Source organism: Choristoneura fumiferana, chromosome 13 (assembly GCF_025370935.1).
Source record: "Choristoneura fumiferana chromosome 13, NRCan_CFum_1, whole genome shotgun sequence".
In the NCBI taxonomy this organism is placed as follows: domain Eukaryota; kingdom Metazoa; phylum Arthropoda; class Insecta; order Lepidoptera; family Tortricidae; genus Choristoneura; species Choristoneura fumiferana.
The window spans coordinates 13,671,546-13,682,342 of record NC_133484.1 but is presented as its reverse complement, the minus strand read 5'-3'; the positions used below and the strand labels follow the sequence as shown (position 1 = coordinate 13,682,342).

The window sequence follows — 10,797 nt, the reverse complement described above, 5'->3', positions numbered from 1 at the left end:
TCTTATCTAAACTCCTCGCTAGCACCCAAACTATGATGCTGCTGGTATGTAGGTTTTTTTTATAATTTATCGGCCCTTTTTGTTTTACGAGTATGTTGCACGTTAGCTCCGAGGATCCATTTTGTTATTAAACGGTTTTATAGGCAGGCATAGCTTGCCTTGTTTTTTTTTTGGGTCAAATTTAGATTTTTTTGTTGTCAACTGATTAGATTAATCTGATATTTGAAACACAGCTTTGATTCTGATGCCAATACAATTAAAATTATATTTAATATCATTGTGAATGCAAGATGGCCACCGCTACAAATGGCGGAATAGATAGATAATTTTTTGTATCGGAAATGTGTTGCAAATTCTATTGTGTTAAAGGTTTTGTTTAAATTGTATTATTAGATTTAAACCTGTGAGCCCAAAGATTATATTTTTATATGATGCTAAGTAATAAATAAGCAGTACTAATTGAGCCCGCATCAATTAGCAAACCTGATTTTTGGCGATTTCATTTGCAATTAACTAACTCATTAAGCGTCTGCCTTTAAAGTGAAAGACCAGTGCCCTATTTTACGAAGCTACAAGTTACAATTTACAAGCGGTAGTCTTTGTTTAACAGTTCGCATCGCAGTCTCTTTTCAGACTACTTTTATTATACTCGTTCCATTCAAGAGCCTGTTCCTACTATTCCCGCTGTTTCCTCTACGGTCTGCTACAGTTACTGTCTTTCCCGCGGTACATAATAGCTTGAAATTAGAATTCATCTTACTTGCTGCATACAGCAGACACGATCGGAAGCCGTATTGCCTAACGGCCTATACGTTCTAGCGCTCGCGATCGCAATCCAATGGCAGTTTTCCCATACAAAATCTGTGATTTGATTGCGTTCGCGAGCGTCAGAAACGTTAGGCAGTACGGCCTTAGCTCTGTCTCATTTAGACTGACTTATGGCATTAATTTCAGAAAACGAGTATAAAGTGTAGTTCCTCCAGCAGCCCGTATTGCCTATACCATTTCCTTTAATAACCAACATCAACACTAAATGTCTTCTTTAAGACCGCCATCTTTTAAATATCTCCTAAAGGAGATGAACATAACAAAAAGATCTAAACTAACCAACAAAAAGTTGAAAAACCCTCGACTTTGTCACTTCAAAGTTCAATATCTCAAAAACTGCTGAACTGATTTTGATGAAACATGTCTAAGAGCCACCAACTTAACCTGTAGCCAAGAAGAAGCGGTCGCGTACAGTCTTCACTACCAAGCAACTATTGGGTCTGGAAGAGTTCTTTGATGAGAACAAGTACGCGGACCGTAATCGTCGCGACAGATGGCTGCGCAATTGGGGTGGCCAGAGGAACCAGTGAAAATCTGGTTCCAGAATAGACGGATGAGGGACAAATAAGGCTACGTCCCGGCAACTGTCACAACGGCGGTTGCAGCGAGCTTATCCTTGTGTTGGTGGCTCGACCCAGAACATGCATCCTTGCGGGTCCAATAATCAGCTCCAGCAACTACCGCCTGCTCCTCAAGTTCCCCAGGAACATCAAGTTTTCAAGGAACTGCCGAAAAATTCCAAATAGACCAGATGGTGCGCAAGGACATCACCAAGTTCGATGACAGTGCCTACATTAAATTTAAGCCTGTTACTTGAATTTTTTTTTAGATTGATGAAAGCGAGCAAGAGGGCCACCTGATGGAAAGGATGTTTTTACGGTCTGGTGCAAAACCTCGTGTTTTTTTCAATTGACCCATTGTTTAATTTTCAAACCTAAAAACTTTTGGTATCATTTCCTTCCCAGGTAGCATTCCATTTTACGTTATTAATAAGCCTAGTTTTATAGCTGTAATTTTTTTTTATGAAGAGAGTTCCTAATTTATGAAAAAAAATATATGATAATATTTAATAAAACACGTGCCCGCAAAGCGCTTCTTTACGTTGGTCAGCATATCTATAGAAAATTCGCCTTAGCTGCACGATACGCTACAAGTGTGTAGAAAAGACGGACGGACATTTCTGTCCGCATAAATGCGAAAAAGTAATTTATGACATAAGTGGAGATACGATGTTTACGCTTAACTGTACTACATCGTAATTTCTAAAGCTATTTTTAACCCCCGACGTAAAAAGAGGGGTGTTATAAGTTTGACCGCTATGTGTGTCTGTGCTTTAAAAAATACAACATATGTACTTTAGTTTCCTGTTAACCTTAGCGGTCCCCCGACACCGACGACGCTTAGATGAAAATAATATTACTAGGTACTTATACTTCATTAACTTAGGCTAATTTTGCGGGAAATCAGCATAGTCTCCGCGGAATAGGGATAAACGAATTCTTCGCAGATGAAGTCGCGGGCTACAGTGAGGTAGTGCATAATTATTTTTTACTTTTTAGTTGTCTTTTTTGGCGTCGTTTTTTTGTCGGCGTTTTTTTCGGGTGATTTTTAAAATTTTTGCTGGCGGTTTTTGTGTCGGGAGTTTTTTATTTCTATCTATGTAATACATTATTACAGATTTTAGTTCAGAGATTTCGTCCTTGTTTTTGAGCCATAATCTCATAACTAATTGTCAGATTAGGCAGGTAGGTAGGTAAGTTAGATAGGCCATACTTGCGCCAGCCTGTATCATCAACGATGCGTTTTTTTTAGTACTTAACTAATTTATTTAATTAGGTATGTAAATTTAAAATTCAAAAAATCTTTTGATTTCATTCTTTGTCGGTTGAAACAGACTTAATTAATTATTTGACTTTTTTATAGCGGTATAATGTAAGCGTTAATATGCCGCGAGAGTTGTGAGTTCACAGGAGCAGTCCTTTGTTCAATATTGGACGTCTTCTGACTGATGTAATTATAATATTTAATCCAAAGATTGGAACTTAAAAGATTATCAAATTTCTTTTGTCCTCATGTAAAAATGTTGCGTCTTCGAGTGAGCTCCTTGCTAGGTAACTATGTTTATCTTTTCTTAACTAACTCGCTGTTGCCCGCGAGTTGATCTACTTATTTTATTCCAAGCGGACGTAATCAAAGAAGATGCGGTTGCGTACAGTTTTCACAACAAAACAACTTTTGGATCTGGAAGAGTTCTGTCGTAAGAACAACTACACGGACGTAATCATAGAAGAAGCGGTTGCGTACAATTTTCACAACAAAACCATTTTTGGGTCTTGAAAGTTTTTTTGTGAGAACAACTACCCGAATCGTGATCGTTGGTGGCTTGCAGTTGGAGTTCCCAGAGGAACCAGTGAAAATTTTATTGCAAAACAAACGAATAAGGGTCAAAAATGGCTGCGTCTCGACAACACAGTCTTGAATAGTTCTTGCGACTGGCCCAGCACCGGTTGCTGCCGGCCTGTCCTAATGTTGTTGGCTCAACCCGTCCCACCCTTGCGGGTCCAATAATATTCGGCTCTTAGAAGCTGTCGGACTAGATTGGATGATGCGCAAGTATCTTACCGAGTTTAGTGACAGTGCTTACATTAAGTTTAAACCTGTCACTCGAACATTCTTTTGAGATTGGAAATGTCTTTTCGTTCGCTCCAGTGTAGGCTCCGATTTTACGAAAATGCACGATCCCCTTATATCTCAGAGAGTTGAGATGATATTATATTCGAAAGAGGCTCAAAAACGCGTAGGTATTCATGAAAGCTGTGAGGTGCAAAAAAATGGTTCGTGAAAATCAAAAACGAAAAAGTAATGGCCGAAATAGCAAAAAAAAACTTTTTTTTTTCGAATTTTTGATTTTGGCGCTCGATATTCTGGAAACGAAAAATGATATCAAAAATTTGAGGAAAATACCTCTGGACAATTTAGTCAGCGACAATGAGCTCAGAACAAAGACGATCGGGTTAAGGTATGCCCTGTAACCTATAACCTTTTTGAAAAATGAAAATTGTATGCTTATGCGCTACGGCGACAATTTAAAACTTCGATACGCTTTTGGAAATTTTGCAAATTGTTTGTTCACAGGCGTTATCTCGAGGATACATATGTTAATCTACGAATAATAGTAGACTATACAACAAGAGCATAAAACGAGCCATTTTACCCGAGACCTTCATATTAGCCACCCGTGCTGCTACGGCGAGGGTGGATAGACAAGTCGAGGGGTAAATGGGTTTAATGCTCGAATTTTACACTCTGCTTTTCACTTCGATGGCGAGGACATGAAATAGCAACAGTGGAAACAATTGTTCACTTACTATGTACCTTTTATTGTTCACGTATTATAATTATAATTTTTTAGTTTTATTGGTCTATTTTGATTGATTTGATTGATTTTTAGTTTTACATAAGTACTTAAATTACAAATTATTAAAAAATATGTAGAAACTTCTTTGTTTGTGGCTGTTTACAACCGATTGCCTTAGTCTTAGACGAAGATTTAACTTTATGCACTAGAGCATAAAAAGTCGTTTTAAGTCGCCTAGATCCCGCATAAATACGAACTTTACGAGCATGGGAAGTGAAAAATATTTATCATTCAACGTTGTAGTTATATTTTGTAACCTTTTTCTTATCCCGACTTTCTCGTTTCTCAGCGACAATATTTTATTCGAGTTCCGTAGAGTTATTTTCAATGTGCTCGATAGTCGTGTTAGGCATGAAATCTGTGTTTTTTTTTCAAATTGGGGCAAGCGCGCAAATGGAGCATTTAATAAGCACTTAGCTTTATTTACTGTCTGACTGCAGTGCGTTTAAATATTGCGCGCTTGTTCAAAATTTAAACCGTTTTTATTAGTTTTAAGATAATTTTGTTTTTTAATTTTTTTATATTAAAATTGAGACTTAATTTATAGTATTAGTTAGTCCAGTTTTATCTCAGTAGGTACCTATTTGTTTTTTCACAAAGGGAGATCTTTTTCTTTATTAAAAAAAATAATGTTCATGCACATGCCAAAAGTTGCGAATTGAAAAAGCACGTTGGTCAGTTATCAAAACTAATTAAAAAATTAGCAAAACTGTCACTAAGACAAATCATGACACCCCGTCAAAACCCTTCAGTGTTGCAATGTGTACACAGAAGTACACTGATCAACTAACCTAGGGCCTGTTACCAAGGAAAAACGGACGCGAACAAATTTCACGATAAAGGCACTTTTGTCACTCGAAAAGTTTTTTCACGAAGGCGACTTCTCGGTCCGCACCTGTCAGCGGCTAGTGGCAACGTAGTTGGGGTTTCCAGAGTAACCAGTCAGAATCTGGTTTCAAAATAGACGATAGAGCTAAAAATAACCTAAAGATAACATCAAGAACAACCTCTTTGACTGCTGCCATTGCATACGGCAAGTCCGACAAACAGGTAGAATGCGTGGAAAAGCAGAAACAGAATTTTTCGGGATAGGCTGAATTTAACCGAATTTGACGACAGTGATTCAGTTTAAATCGTAATTTAATTTTTAGGGCTATTTTTTACACGATAGGGGACAAACGAGAAGGTGGGTCACCTGCTGGAAAGCAATAATTCACATAACCCATCAAAACACATTTTTTTTGGGGTGGGGGCTTTCTTTTACATTAAATTTTAGTGTCCAACTACAGGGCAAGGGTATGTTGTGTAGAATTTAACACATTTGTTTTAAGATGTTTTATTTACATTTTTAAGTATTGTTTTAATTTTACTCTTAAAAATGTGTTAGGCTTATATCAAACTTAAATTGGTATTCTATAATCCTTGTTTCTCATATTGCACGCTTCACCTAGCCTAGCCGAACACTTTTTTCCAATCCAGTCTTTTATGTTATTTGTTAAATTTAGTGGTATTTTTATTTTGTTTTTGTTGTATGTTGTAGTGGTTTGACGATCCAATTTGTTTGTTTTTATTTTTATTTTGTGTGATTTACCTCTTAAAAATATTAATTTCTTATGCATGTAAATTATGACGCAATTTTACATTAATTTGCTGACTGTACATGCATTGTAATCCGAAATTCAGAACGACATTATTTTAAATGAAAAACTATATTATAATTCTTTGCTAAACGATTTTTGTTTACTGCACAAGTTTAAGCTACTACAGATACAAAAGATAGACAAAAGATAAAAAAACATAATATTTGAGATGCCTGCAACAAACCCTTTCGTTAAGTTTTTTCTTTTTGCATTTCTTTGCGTCATTAGTTTTTAATTTTATTTTATTGATCAAGCGAGTGAAGCCGCGGTGGCCTAGTGGTTTGACCTATCGCCTCTCAAGCAGAGGGTCGTGGGTTCAAACCCCGGCTCGCACCTCTGAGTTTTTCGAAATTCATGTGCGGAATTAAAATTGAAATTTACCACGAGCTTTGCGGTGAAGGAAAACATCGTGAGGAAATCTGCACAAACCTGCGAAGCAATTCAATGGTGCGTGTGAAGTTCCCAATCCGCACTGGGCCCGCGTGGGAACTATGGCCCAAGCCCTCTTGTTCTGAGAGGAGGCCTGTGCCCAGCAGTGGGACGTATATAGGCTGGGATGATGATCAAGTGAGCGAACGAAGTGTTTTCAACTTGGATGAAAATGCTATCGTATGTCTGTTCATATGATTTTCTTCACGGGTCTGATTTCTTTAAAACTCTTGCGTAAAAAAACCTTGAAAATTTGGGAGTAGGTTCGATAATTATGCGATTTTTTTTATTAATTCCGTTTTTGGGATTTTTGCAGTCTCACAAAATTCACGGCTCAAAGACGCCATAGTTCACCGTTGATGGTGTTACAAACACCGAGAAATTTATACGATATAATGCTCTGGCATTGGCACCTATGAGTGCCTTATCCGATACGATTGCTTGAGCTGAACTGAACAACGACAGGAAAGCATGGAATGCAACTGTTAGACGAGATAAATTCAGAACTAGAAGTGAAGACTATACGCCAACGATGACATCTAAAGGTTTTCATTTTATTATTCTGAAAATTTAGCTATTTTCAAACCAAATACCTACTTCCAACTGAGCTCGAGCATAATACTTCCCCAGTGGCACAATACTTACAGTGATTACAACACGAAGAATAAACTGTGTAAATTAGGTAGGTATGTACGTCTCGATATCGGAAGCTAATTACCTCAAAGTCAAAGTCAAAGTCAAAATATCTTCATTCAATTTAGGCTATAACAAGCACTTATGAATGTCAAAAAAAATCTACCACCGGTTCGGAAAAACCTCTGCTGAGAAGAATCCGGCAAGAAACTCAACGAGGTATATATATATATATTTTTTTTTTTTTAAACAGATTTACAATATTATCAAACGATATGTATACATCACAAGTATTTAACACAAACACAACTTTATTTTTAACACAGTAGGTTCGCTATTTGAAGGGATCACTAATGCGGATCGGAATTATTTCCAAATATCCCTGTCCATGATATAATCATTAACTAACCTAGAACTAATTTATGGTCTACTCTACAATAATCCAGTAGAATGCAGTTATCTGTGAATCATTAAAATCTGTTGTAGTAATTTACAATTAGGTATGATGTCGAAAAACTCCATCTACGAGTAACACAAATAAACGTAACTGGGAGGTTGCTAAGCAGGCGCGAAGTTTTTACACGTTTCTTACAGATGGCGCTGATTGATGCAAAATAAACAAAGTATTTGTAAAATGAGCAAACTAAACACTTTTATTCAGTTTTTTATCATATTGACCACAAAAGCGTGAAAAGGCCATATTACCACTAGTGCTAATTTAGTAAAGAAGTTATTGTTCTGAATTCATAAAAGTTTAAAAAATACAAACTTATATGCGAACTTAATGTTAAGTCAATTAAAGTCACGTATATATATTTTTGTGACTTTTGTAGTTGACTGTACCTATCAGTCCCACATGTATTAGTTTCCCACTGCAGTACAAATCCTCTATCAAATTAACATCATTTGTTTGAGGCGAAATATACGAATAAGCAGGAGCAAAAAATAAACTGGAATCCAAATTCATTATTACGAATACATCAACCAGTTCAAAGTCCACGTCATTACAAATCAGATCGCAATTCACTTAACTTTTCCTAAACCACGGTGAGGTGAGACTACTAAGCGCGACTCCACGTTTGCGACCACCTATTGCAAAGTAAGTTTTGAAATAATGATGGTATCAATTTAATATCTCGAAAGGAGACGTCGGACCACTTTATAATTTTTATTGTGGACTAGCTGGTGCCCGCGGCTTCGCCCCCGGTGTAGCCTTTTTTAATTTTCTTAATCTTCTTTTATAAGAACCTTCTTCTGACAATAGCAAACACAACAAAAAAAGAAAAAGAATTAGAGAATTCGGTCCAGCCGTTCACGCGTGATGCCGTGACCAAGGGAAATAGGGATTCATTTTTATATATTATAAATAACATTACATATGAATAAAAGATAAATAATGCGAAGAACATTGACGAACGGAGGGCAAGAAGTTGCGTTGTTTACAAGCTTTTATTTAGTTTCACCTGTCCCGTTGTCTGTCTGTCTGTAATCTAATCTTGCAAGTTAAATTTGACCAACTTGCAGTAGTCAGATTGACTTGATATTTGGAACACTTATGTAAATCGCGTGACAATACAATAATGACATCCTGGTAGTCTAGCCAGGATCGTCTCCGCAGGACGGAATTCTTCAATGGTTAATAGCATCGACTTGAAATTTGTTATGCAAATGTAGTTTGGGTGACAATGCAAGTACAGTCAACAAAAAGTACAGTCAGCAAGAAAGCTTGTATTAAAAATGAAATTTTTATGGTTGAGTTATTTTTATCATTATCTCCCTACTACAGAATTACATTCTGGTGAAATACTTCAATGGTTTTGCTGATTCTCTTTAATATAGGTAGTTTTCAGCAAAAAAAACGCCAATATCGATATTTTAATGGTTCATATCCTTTTGTTTTTGCCTATTACCATTTTAAGTTTAGTTCAATTTCAAATTAAGAATCATCTTTTGTTCTAAATTATTCTTAATACGCAGTAAAGTCAGGGGTTTCGTGACTACAGGGAATTATTTTTGTTTATTTTCTTAGCACTGGAATACGGCCAATCATTACCACAAGATATATGACTACTGCTTTTCTATAATTTGCTCGACATCAGCCTGAATGTGAATGTGTTGGTTTTTGATGCAATTTTTCCTTAGGTACCCACATTTTTTTTTTATCCAATTCCTGTTAATATTCTTAAACCAACCCTATTAACATTCCACATCTGAACTAGAAATTCGTTTCCCATATTTTGCATTTTTCAATACATACATAGTATTACATACAATTAGCTATGAGCTATGCTTGGAGTTTATTATAGTTTATATTATATATATATTATCTTGGATAGAATCCACACACACACACACACACACACAAAAATTACGCCTGTATTCCCAAATGGGATAGGCAGAGCACACGAAACGAGTCACGAAGCTTTAGAGCCACTTTTAGCAATTTTAGGTAGATAAAAGCCGGAATACAAAAATTCGTAGAAGAATTAAAGTCACCGACATAGCTGAAAAAATATGCAAGTTGAAGTGGCAATGGGCGGGTCACATCGCTCGAAGAACAGATAACCGTTGGGGGAGAAAAGTCCTCGAGTGGCGACCACGAACCGGAAGACGAAGCGTTGGCCGGCCTCCCACCAGGCGGGCTGACGACATCGTGAGAGTTGCGGGAAACCGGTGGATGTAAGTGGCGAGTTATCGTTTACTGTGGCGTTCTAAGGGGGAGGCCTTTGTTCAGCAGTGGAGGTCTTCCGGCTGATGATGATGATTGCATACAATTATGTCTCTTTCCCAACAAAGAGGTAGGCAGCGAATATTAGTTTTCACCTGCTGATACAGGTTCGCTGGTTGCTACTCTTGAGCTGACGTTTCTTTAGGACATCCCCAGTCTGATAATGGAATGTCCTTCTTGGTCTCACCAATGCATGTTTCAAATTCAAAATATTTTTTAAGCATAGGTTTAAATGTTCAGAAATGATAATATCCGCAGTAGAACTAAGGTTACCGACATAGCCCGAAGAATTGCGAAACTGAAGTGGCAGTGGGCGGGGCACATTGCTCGCAGGACTGATGGCCGATGGGGTCAGAAGGTTCTCGAATGGCGTCCGCGGACCGGGAGACGAGCTGTCGGTAGACCTCCAACAAGATGGAGCGACGACTTGGTTAAGATCGCGGGATTGCGTTGGATGCAAAAAGCACAAGACCGCGACACGCCCGTCCCACGAATCAATTGGGGGTAGATAAATCTGACACTATGCAACAGCAGAGCCTGTACCGCCTGATATATCAACTTCTTTTGCAATGAAAATTAGAATTAGGTTCGCTGATATCTTCACTCGTTAATTCACACAAAAAAAAGGTAGATCTGTTCCTGATTTTATAACCGACTTTCAAAAGAGGAAGTTCGTAATAATCTGTATGTTTTTTTCCAATAAACAACACTGACGCTTTTATCTAGTATAAAATAAAGTTTTTTTTTTCACTGACATCAAACTTGGATCAAACATAATGAAATTTTCCTTTCACTCCACTAGCTCGAAAAACTCTGTTTTTCCTTCGACATCTGCGACGAAATGGGTTTTTGAAATTAGAACGTTATGATAATGATGACTACGTTGCATCAAACTTTTTCTTTTGATTGGAAAAAAATGGCATGTTCAGAAACAAGGCTCGTCGTCATGCATTGTTTAGGCAATGCTAATATGTTAATTATTACATTTTATTCTTGTTATTATTAAACATTTAATTAATAACAACAACTTCCAGTTTTATTATATTATTTCCATGTGCCGTTAATAAACGGAATAATAGAACAAACAAGAAATAAATAGACAAGATGTTAATCCAGAACGC

General features: G+C 37.0%; 1 long non-coding RNA gene across 1 annotated transcript; it reads right to left on the bottom strand.

Moving 5' to 3' along the window:
- Positions 1-4,866: 4,866 nt before the first annotated feature.
- Positions 4,867-10,570, bottom strand: LOC141434100 (uncharacterized). Its single transcript, XR_012452014.1, has 2 exons — positions 7,358-10,570; positions 4,867-7,033 (listed from the first exon to the last, which is right to left on the bottom strand). It is a non-coding gene; the product is annotated as an uncharacterized lncRNA (long non-coding RNA).
- Positions 10,571-10,797: the final 227 nt, after the last annotated feature.